The following is an 11,586-nucleotide window of genomic DNA, read 5'->3' as shown; positions in this document are numbered from 1 at the left end:
TGAAATCAAGAGTCGGACAGTCAACCGAATGTGCCACCCAGGTGCCCCAAGAAACAAACCTAGTCTTGTGTAAGCTGCTGCATTTGGGAGTCTTTTATTACCTTTGTTAACCTTTACCATAAATAACATCTGTTCCCAAACAAGCAAGGTCATTTCTCACTCAAGTTGAGTATTTGTGAGACAGAAGTTTCTCACGTTTCTGTATCTTTGTCCATTAAATCCCCGACTCTAGGATACAGAGATCATATATAACAGGATTCAAGAGGCATTACCTGTATTGATTGTCCTTCCAGCATCCATTCTCCCTACCCGCTTACCTGAATTACATTTGGGGATCTTACGGTTCAGGGGAAGGGAACTGTATGCCCAGCTTTAAGAGCAGAATGAAAGAGCTAGGTTAAGCTAAACAATCCATACTATCTCCCTATGAATATTGATTGGTGGACTGAAAACCCAAGCAGTTGGTTAAGCATCTGACTCTTGATTTCAGCTTAGGTCTCACCAACTGTGAGATTGAGCCCACATCAGGCTGTGCACTGACAGGGTGAAGCCTGCTTGGGATTCTCTCTCCCTCCCTCTCTGCCCCTCCCATGCTCTATCAAAACAAATAAACAAAACAAAACAAACCCAAGCTGACCCAAAGTTGAGTCTCAGGACTTGGCTTGCAATGCTGGGTAGAATACATCCTGCTAGACGCAGAGCAAATGTAATACCAGAAGCTGCTGTCAGCAACTCACACCCACCGCTCAGTCTTCAGTTATATAGACCAATAAACTCTCTTTAGTGTTGAAACAAGTAAAAGTCAGACCTACCAGTACTTAAAACTAAGAGCATCCTGATGATACCATTTATCTTGCCACAGTCTGCTAATGTCCTTGCTGCGTGCACAATGATCCTGTCTTTGCCCATAGTGTTCCTTTTGCCTGCAGCACCCTGCCTCCACTCTGCAAATATTCCCTGTTTATGCCTACTTATCATCTGAGACAATTTAGACATCCTGGATCTATCATAGTTCCACCACTTAGTAGTTCTGTGGCCTTAGGTGACTTACACAACCTGTTTCATTTCTATTGTGAAATTGACATAGTAGTATTTACCCTTCTGTTCTCATTTTTCATCACTCATGAAATTGGGACACTTGCCTTACAGACCTGTTATTAAAAAGAGGGAACAGCATATAAGGTGCTCAGAACAGATCTATGTAAACTTCTCAGTAACTATTTCAAAACTCAAAACCCCATGATCGGCAGTCAAATCTATTACGTGGCCTTACCCAACTCCATGTACAGCTGGGAGGCTCAGGGGCTTTGTAAGAGCTCTGTTAGCCTTTTATTTATTTATATATACATATATTTATTTATTTACTTACTTACTTATATAAATATACAACCCTGAGATCAAGAGTCGTACGCTCTTCTGACTGAACCAGCTGGGCGCCCCTAGCTTTGTTAGTCTTTAAATCACCAGACTTAAGATTTACAGGTCTTGCCCTACTGGAATCCTATCTTTTTTTTTTATCTCCACCCTATAGGTCTGGCATGTGAGATATCATGGCTAAACAAATAAAGGAGCAAAGACAGTGACCCTAAACTGCCTTATTTTTGTGCCAACAGCCTCAACTTAATGCTGTGTTTCTTAGCCACCCTGTAAATTTGAACAGCATATTTGTAGTGCTAAGACTTTCTGTACTCATATCCCAGTATCAGTCATATATATCTTATCTACCTATGCATCCACAATCAACGATCTATCATTAGATCACATCACTAATCCATAAGACCACAGCTGTAAACTGGCCAGCAGGCTGAATTTGGCCTACAGCGTTGCTTTGCCCTGTATCATGTTATAAGAACTAGAAAATCTCACACAGAAATCCTGATATGAGGCAACACTGAACCCACATGCCTGCACAGTAATTGTCAATACAAGTGAAAAACCTTAATATTAAATCAGTCCATGTTGTGAGCATGTAATACATTTAATGCAATACATTTAATTGGGTAGGGGAAAAAAACCCTCTTTACATTAAAAAGACATTTTCCAGTTCTGTCTGACCCAACAAGCAACAGAGGCAGTAGTTTCACCTAGCAACACTCATTCATGTGTCCCCTAGCACCCATTTAAGGACCTCAATACTGCATTGGAGAGCAGGTGTGGCAGGCAAGCACCCCCTCCCCCACCCCTGGCCAAAGATGCCCACATTCCAATCCCCAAAACTTGTGAACATATCACCTTACATGGCAAATGGGACTTTGCAGCTGTAACTAAGTTAAGGATCTTGGGATAGGGGAAGGTTATCCTGGATTACTCGATGGCCCCAGTATCATCCACAAGGATCTTTATAAGGAGACCAAGGATCAGAGTCCAAGAAAGCATGACTACAGAAGCAGAGGTTGGAGTGAGTGGCCACTAGTCAAGGAATGCAGACATCCTCTAGAAGCTTGAAAAGGCAAGGAAGGATTCTCCCTTAGAGCTTCCAGAAGGAAAGCAGCCCTGTTTTTTCCGTTTAGTCCTGTAAAACCCATTTCCAACTTTTGCCTTCCAGAAGTGTAATAATTCAAAGTGTTTGAAGTCACTAAATTTGTGGTAATTTGTTACAACAGCAGTATAGAAACTAAAACAGATTTTGGTACCTGGAAGTGGAGTGCTACCGTAACAAATACCTTAAGATGTAGAAGTGGTTTTGGAACTGAAAAATGGACACAGGCTGGAAGAATTATGGGTATGATAGAATGCTTTCCACGGATTGTTAACTATAAACATGAATGTTAACAATTCTGTCAGTGAGGACTCAGAAGGAAGTGAAGAGCCTAATAGAAAATCTGTAGTCTTAGAGAATACATAAACAGACTGTGAATAGAAATACACTAAAAGCACAGCTGGTGAGGGCTCAGAAGGAATTGGGTAATGTTATCGGAAACTGGAAGAAAGGGGAATCCTTATATGGTAGAAACATAGCTGAGTTGTACCCAACAGTTATGTGGAAGGCAGAACTTGCACATAACAAACTTGGATATTTAGCTGAAGGGATTTTTTTCATTTCTTTTTGATGCTTATAGTAAAATGCAAGAGCAGAGATAAATCTAGGGAAGAACGGTTAAAACAGAACCTGAACTTAATGCAGAAATCTCAGCCTATCCACACTGCAAAAGATGCTAAAATTAGGAGACTCACAGGGAAGTGTGCTCTGGAGAAAAAGCCAAGGTGTGGTTGAGCCCCCTTTTTCTACTGCCTCAGAATGACCAAAAGGTCATATTTGTCCACACAGATAGGTTAGGAGATTAGGCGTGTGACTCATGAATACTCTCAACCATCTCAGCAGAACCCAGGAATGGAGATGGGATTACCCAGGAAAGTTCTGTGGAGGCACCTCTTGTCCAATGAAGTGAATTTCCGTGACATCCACAGAAGATCAAGGTTGAGAATTTTTATACCAGCCGAAACACTGCCAGCCTGGACTCGGAGGGATGGAGAAAGGATCAAATTAAAGAAGTCTGTTAAATTCCCGAAATTCTGTAAGCAGGAAACAAGCTGACAAAACTACTCAGCTATGAACAAGCACTACCTTTCATGAAAAAGAAGGGAGGACTCAGGAAGGCAGCTTGAGCCCGGAGAATACCCTCAGGCCTTAAACTGGACACTGTTTGCCCAGCTAGATTTTTAAATTGGTTGAGACCAGTGACTCCTTTTTCCCTTTCATTTCTTCCCATTTCGAAGGACCATGTCTATTACTGATGTCCAATACCTATCTTACCATTGACATTTGGGGAGCAGATCACTTAAAAACCTGTTATAAAACCACAGATGGAGAGGGATTTTGCCCCACGATAGATCATGCTCAGCTCTTACCTAGACCTGATTTAGACAATGAGACTTGGACTTTGGAGCTGAGAGTTGGGAGGTTTTTTTCTTTGGTGTATAATGGGTTGACACGTTGGGGGATGCTGGGAAGAAATGAATGCATTTTGCATGTGAGATGACTGTGAATCTTCAGGGGCCAGAAGCCAGACTGAGGTAGAAAGAGTAATGCCCTGTCAGAGATGTACATGTCCTAATCCCCAAAACCTGGGAGTTACCTTACATGGCCAAAGGACTTTGGGGGTGTGATTAAGTTACATCATTAACAGGAAACTAATACAGTGATTGATTCCTTCACTTGGGGCAGAAAAAAAAACAACCCAGAATGGATCTTGTAGAATGCTGTCCTTAGCAGAAAATAAGGATGTGACAATATGAGCATAAAATAATAAAAAGTAATTTGTAAAAGTCCACGGGTTCACAATTTTGCTACGTTAAAATATACAGGGGCATCTGGGTGGCTCAGTCGGTTAAGCGTCAGACTCTTGATTTCAGCTCACATCATGATTTCACATTTCTGGAGTTCGAGCCCCATGTTGGGCTCTGTGCTGACAAGGCAGAGCCAGCTTGCAATCCTCTCTCTGCCCCTCCCCTGCACGCTCTTTCTCAAAATAAATAAGTGAGCTTAAGAAAAAAAGCATATGAGGGGCGCCTGGGTGGCTCAGTCGGTTGAGCATCCAACTTCGGCTCAGGTCACGATCTCACGGTTTGTGAGTTCAAGCCCGCGTCGGCCTCTGTGCTGACAGCTCAGAGCATGGAGCCTGCTTCGGATTCTGTCTCCTCTCTCTGCCCATCCCCCCCCCACCTCCCCCCCCCCCCCGCTTGTGCTCTGTCTCTCAAAAATAAATAAATGTTTAAAAAAAATTTAAAAAGTGTATGAAAACTAGTTACAAAGATATGAACATGAAGTTCTTTTAAAGGAACTTATAATTATATACATGTGTACTTTTCGCCCGTGAACTGAATCAAAATGTCCCAAATCAGCTAAACAATCCAGAAAATGTATAAACTACACAAAGAACAAAAAGGTCTGATCAACACCTGTGGTCTAATATTAAAAAAATATTGCAAGACCACTTTGTTTCTAGAAAAAAGGGTCCAAACACTTTAAATGTGCTTGAAAGGGGGCGCCTGGGTGGCTCAGTCAGTTAAGCGTCCAACTTCGGCTCAGGTCCTCATTGTGCGGTCTCAGTTTGAACCCCACATTGGGCTCTGTGCTGCAGCTCAGAGCCTGGAGCCTGCTTCAGAGTCTGTGTCTCCCTCTCTCTGCCCCTCCCCAACTCGTGCTCTCTTTCAAAAATAAATATTTAAAAAATTGTTTTAATGTGTTTGAAAGATAGGGGCTAGGAGACCTGTTGTGTACGACCATATTAAGAAAAACTGTTATGAAAGAGGATTTGGGGCACCTGGGTGGCTTGGTTGGTTAAGCATCCGACTTTGGTCCAAGTCATGATCTCATGGTCCGTGAGTTCAAGCCCCGCGTCAGGCTCTGTGCAGGCAGCCCTGAGCCTGGAACCTGCTTCAGATTCTGTGTCTCCCTCTCTCTCTGCCCCTCCCCCACTTGTGCTCTGTCTCCAGCTCTCAAAAATAAATAAATGTTAAAAAAAAAAATTAAAAAAAAAAAAAAGAGGATTCAACCTCACTTCCAGAATCTGATTTTAATCACCTTTGATATTCTGTCCTAACCTAGGGCTAACCAGCCCCAAATACCAGAAACTCCCACTGACAACCTGAGATGAGAGGACATCCACTTTCTCTTGCATCTGATTGTTTATACTCAAGAAAAAGCATTAAAAAAGGAATATGGTAGGGACACCTGGGTGGCTTAGTTAAGCCACCAACTCTTGATTTTGGCTCAAGTCATAATCTCACAGTTAGTGAGATCAGCCCCACATTGGACTCTGTGCTGTCAGCTGTGCTGATAGCATGGAGCCTGCTTGCAATTTTCTCTCCCTGTCTCAAAATAAACATTTTTTTTTGAAAAAATGGAATATGGTAGAATTATTAAGATCCTTAGGAAGGTGTATGACTGGAACATCACAAAGGCAGAAAAAATGTAAAGTTCTTAGTAAAACTTTAAACCATGGTATTTGTAGTGTTTCTGCTTGAAAATTTCAAAACCAGATTTAAAAAAAATTTTAAGTTTATTTTGAGAGAGAGAGAGAGTGAGTGAGCAAGCACGCAAGGGGGAAAGAGGCAGGAGGGAGAGAATCTTAAGCAGGCTCCACGCTCGGTGCATGGGGCTTGATCCCATGACTGGGATCACGATCTGAGCCGAAATCAAGAGTCAGTCGTTTAACCGATTGAGCCACCCAGGCATCCCAAAACCAGATTAAATTTCTATTCAAAGTTTAAATTTTGGACATATTGGAACCAAGGCCTCAATGCCCGAGAAAAACTGATTTTCAAAATGTTGCTCCGGTTTAACAGAGTATGCATCAAAGTTTAAAATAGACTACTAAAAAAGTAATAAAATAGTAGACTGCTCCTCCTTGCACCAGATCATTAGAGAATCTCTCAATCAGGAGGAGCCAAGTAGCTGTTGTCCCTGGAGGGATGTGGGCTCTTCTCCAGAGTTTTCTACAGCACCACCTCCCCCATCTCCCAGCTGACCTGCTTCATTCATAGCACCATCTGCTGCCTTCCAAAGGCTCAGGAGTTAGTGGCATACATTAAAGGTGTCCCTGAACTGGTTCAGCCAGGTATTCTTTCAGACCTGCCAAACATCCTGAGAGGTATTCCTCTCAGTTGGCAGGCGGCAATCTGGTGGCACTGTAGGAAGTTTGCATAAAAATAGTATGTACCATTTATTATTCCAGTAAGTGCTAAGCCCTTTGCCAATGTCTCATGTAATCCATCATAGTGATCCTGCAAAATAAATACAAGGTTTTCTCACTTTACAGATGAGGAAAGTGGAGCTTAGAAATCTTGTTGTTTCAAATGTAAGCCAACAACAGACTTAGAACTGAGATTCCAGTGAAGTCTGACACCACAGCCCATATTGGCTGCATGATGCCACTGTTTCAAAAATGAGCAAGGCCGTGAAGCTAAAATCAGGTTTTTGGAGGCACAGATACTGCAGTACCAACAGACCTTGGGGGAAAAAGTGCAAGATAATTTGCACAGCTTTTTAAAAATTTTTTAAGGTTTATTTATTTTGGGGAGAGAGTGAGTGAGCACAAGTGGGGAGGGGTGGAGAGAGAGGGAGACACAGAATCCAAAGCAGGCTCCAGGATCCACGCTTATCAGCACAGAGCCCGACGCAGGGCTTGAACTCACGGACCGGACAGCGAGATCGTAACCTGAGCTGAAGTCAGATGCTTAACTGGCTGAGCCACCCAGTCACCCTAGATAACTTGCACAGCTTTTAGAAGTCACATATATTAATTCTTGGGGTCTTCTATTCTGGACTTGCCTTAAGAAATTTAAGGTCCTTTCACTAATTTGTTGTTTATGACTAAAGTATCACTGTAGATGTTTATCATCCATGGCTGCTAAAACTATTTGGTGCAACGTTGATGGAAGACTTTATAATGGATAGAAAACACTGAAATCACTAGAATCTACTAACCAAGCTTAGTATCAAAAGTAAGGCAATCTGACATTACGTACCTCCTGATACGATGCAAAAGGAAGTATGCAGCACCCACTATGATGTATCTAGCCTAAAAAAATAATCAAAATATAATCAAGCTTCTAGATCTATTACTAAACTTGGGGAGATAAAACCGTATGAAACAATACAACAGGAATACAATCAGCCAAATGCAAGTCATTAGGAATTCCTCAATTTGTTTTTCCAATAAGGACAGGCAACTATTACAAATATAAGACATTACCAAATGCGATGTATATAGAACATTTGGATCCTGATCCAACAAACCAACTAGAAAAAATTAAAATGAAATCAAGTGGGAAATTCACGTTTTCTCCATACATTACCACTTACCACTTTACAAATATTCCAATTCCAAGGCATTTTTTTGGTTGATCTGATTCAGAAACCTAGTTAATGAAACATGTTTGGGTGCGCCTGGGTGGCTCAGTCGGTTAAGCAGCCGACTTCGGCTCAGGTCATGATCTCGCAGTCCGTGAGTTCGAGCCCCGTGTCAGGCTCTGTGCTGACAGCTCAGAGCCTGGAGTCTGTTTCAGATTCTGTGTCTCCCTCTCCCTGACCCTCCCCCGTTCATGCTTTGTCTCTCTCTGTCTCAAAAATAAATAAACGTTAAAAAAAATTTTTTTTTAATAAAAAATAAAAAAAAAATGAAACACGTTTGTAAGAAGTTGATATTAACTTGGCAGCTAGAATGACTGTGAGCTAATTCTACAAACTGGCATGAAAATACTAGAGTGAATAGACTTTCTCTTCCATTCACAAGAGAGAATCAGCAAAGGTTTTAGGCCAATGACCAGTTTTTGCTTCTGCTCTCAGCTGTAGTTTAAAATTTCAAAAAACAAAAATCTTGCCCTTGAATTTTTGTCCGATTTAGAAAAAAGAAAAATCTGTAAGCTCTGACCTCTGCCACATCTGTTCACGTTCACTGTGTAGAAACTATCGCCCAAAAATTAGTGGACAAGTGACCACAGCTTGGAGAGAAGTGTCACCTCACCTGTTAACACCATGTAATGTGTACAAATATAGTTTGACCCTTCCCGATTAAAAATACCACGTGGAAGCACTGAATGAATGCCCATCCAAGTGGCCTTATACCTAGATTAGCCAAAAATCTTCTGACGTTGAGCCATTCAACCAGGTGCAATCAATTCTTGATGAGAAGGCTCTTAAGAGCTCCAGTGATCAGGTAAGGCTGCCTCACAAATGGCAGGTGCATCAGCTAAGCAACAAGCACATTGCTCATGGTGGCCTGATCCATGAAGTATAAATATACAGGCAGAATGACTGGAGATCCCAATTCTCCTTCCAGGGAACTGTCCCTCGTTCTATTCCACTTGCACCCACTTTAAGTGGAGGTCCCATTGTGATACCGTTGCTCCTATGACTATCATTATTTGGGGCACAAGAAGGCAAGCGAACTGCAACTAAGAATATCTGAAATGAACCTAAGGGAAAAGGATGGTTACTCTGGGAAGACAAAGCCATGAAGTAGCCACACTTAGGAAAGAAGTCCATCTCAACTGAAGTGGAAAAATTCATACTGAGAAGTCACTGAATTAACTAACTCTGTTTCTGCTTGGTCACTTAACAATGTTCCCTGGGGAGACAAGAGTAGTCCAGTTCTAGGCCCTTGGTTGGTGGGTCACACTGCAAAGTAACTACCAAGAAAAACGCAGTGCTGAAAACCAAGAACCACAATAGTAGGGAGAAAAAAGATCAGGAAATATCAAGACTGAAATGCATCCACACTACTCAACAGAATTGCAGCTACGTTCCTTGTAAAAGGTTTGTTGTGGGGTTGAAAATGGAACAGATGTGAAGCAGGTATGTTTAATGAATGTTCTTTCAGTTCTAAAGCAAGCAAGAAAGGGTAATTATGTGTAAACCCCTGTAACCAAGAGCATAAGCACAGGACTGAGTTTTCAAATTCCAACTGCACCACTGGGGCTATGACCTCAGTTACGTACCCCAGTGGTTTTCAACCCACTGGTACCGTAGAATCATCTAGAAGCTTACAAAACACCAATAGCTTAGGGACCCACCCAAATTAGACCTAGATGCCTGCAAGCCTAATTCTAGCGGTTACCAGCACCCAGCCACGAGGCTGGTAAGATTCCTGCTTCACTGCTTCACAGTCGCTCGCTCCGCACAGCAAGCACACCAGACTCACAACAGTACCCCGGCACTTCAGGTCACACACAGGAAATACGATGTCTAATGCTTCCTAGGACATAACAGAATCCAACAAGAAAACCACGTGCTCTGAATCTTTTAGAGAACTTTGAAAAGTCATTAGCTTAGACTGCCACAACAAATACTAATGCACATTAAAGCAAACACATCCAAAGCAGAAAATAAGAGACAGATGGTAAAAGTATGCACCAAACACTGAACTCCCCCCAAATATCAAGGTTTTACCTTGGGGGACTTTAAGTGCACAAGGTTACAAGTGCACCTGTACCAGACAGCAGAACCTAAACGTTTCCTGAAGTCGACTACCCAATGCCCTTTGATACTCATCAAAGCAGTACGTGCAAGTTTTTGTACATTGGAGTACAGTGCTGCACGAGACTCCGAATAAAGCAGACGTGCTTCAGATGTAACCAGTGCATCACGAAATCACCTCCATCATCGCAATCCAGCATATCGGTTGTGTAGAGAGAATTCTGGACTTATCTACAATAGGAAAAGGAAGGAAGTATCAAAGCAAGGGGTGCCTGGCTGGCTCGGTCTGATGGGCACATGACTCAATCTTGGGGTTGTGGGTTTGACCCCATGTTGGGTGTAGAGATTACTCAAGTAAAACTTTAAAAAGAAGGGAAATTTGGGGGGGTCAGTCAGTTGAGCATCCAATTATTGATTTTGGCTCAGGTCATGATCTCTAGGGTCACGGGATCAAGCCCTGCTTCAGCTCCACACTCAGCGTGGAGCCTGCTTGAGATTCTCTATTCCTCTCCTCCCCCACCTTCCGTTCACAGGTGCATACTCTGTATTAAAAACGTTTTGGGGGTGCCTGAGTGGCTCAGTCGGTTAAGCATCCGACTTCAGCTCAGGTCATGATCTCACGGTTTGTGAGTTCAAGCCCCCCATTGGGCTCTGGGGCTGACAGCTCAGAGCCTGGAGCCCACTTAAGATTCTGTCTCCCTGTCTGCCCCTCCGCTGCTTTCACTCTGTCTCTCTCATTGTCTCAAAAATAAACATTAAAAAAATTTTTTTTTTAATTTTCTTGAAATTTTATTTTCGAAGCAGAGAGACAGAGCACGAATGGGGGAGGGGCAGAGAGAGCCAAAGCTGACTCCAGGGTCCGAGCTGTCGGCACAGAGCCTGACACACAGAGCCTGACACGGGGCTCAAACTCACAAACTGTAAGATCATGGCCTGAGCTGAAGTTGGGACACTTAACCAACAGGGCCACCCAGCCACCCCTAAAATACTTTTATTTAATAATTTAAAAATAAGATAAAGTGTCACACCAAGAATGCAAAGACCAGTCAAATTAACATTTTAAAATAGTACCTAAAAGTGTAGTTTTCTTTGCTATGCATATCTAAGTTAGATGGGATGTTCAACTTCAAGGTTATTAAATAAGCTTTCTACCTCAAGCTAGGTGGACCACTACACTTCCCAGAAAAAAATGTCTCATACTCTGCTATGATTAGAAAACCCAAGCATCTGACCCCGACTCTAGAATTGCTATTAAAAACAGGTTTCATGTAACATTTAACATGAAAAATCGTATTTATATATATATATATACACACACGTATATTGTGTGTGTGTGTGTGTATACACACACACACACACACACACACACACACACACACACACACACACACACACGCTTGTTTTAGAAGTTTTGTTTCCACAACTTCAACAGAAACGGGACTATAATTTATATCAAGAAAACCAACTTTTCCTTTTGTGGCTTTTTTAGAGATACTTAACATTTATGAAGAACCTATGGTCTGGGGTACCCGGCATCATTCTGGGTATAACCTGGCTTTGCTGAGCTAGTGAGATTACATTCTACATCCCTAGCAATTGCACAACAAATCTATGAACTCAAAGTAACATCTGAACAAGGCATAATACGTGCTAAAAGCATTACGTGA

Source organism: Puma concolor, chromosome A2 (genome assembly GCF_028749965.1).
Source record: "Puma concolor isolate L17-30 chromosome A2, mPumCon1.1.hap2, whole genome shotgun sequence".
NCBI classification, from domain to species: domain Eukaryota; kingdom Metazoa; phylum Chordata; class Mammalia; order Carnivora; family Felidae; genus Puma; species Puma concolor.
Note: the sequence above shows the minus strand (reverse complement) of the source record.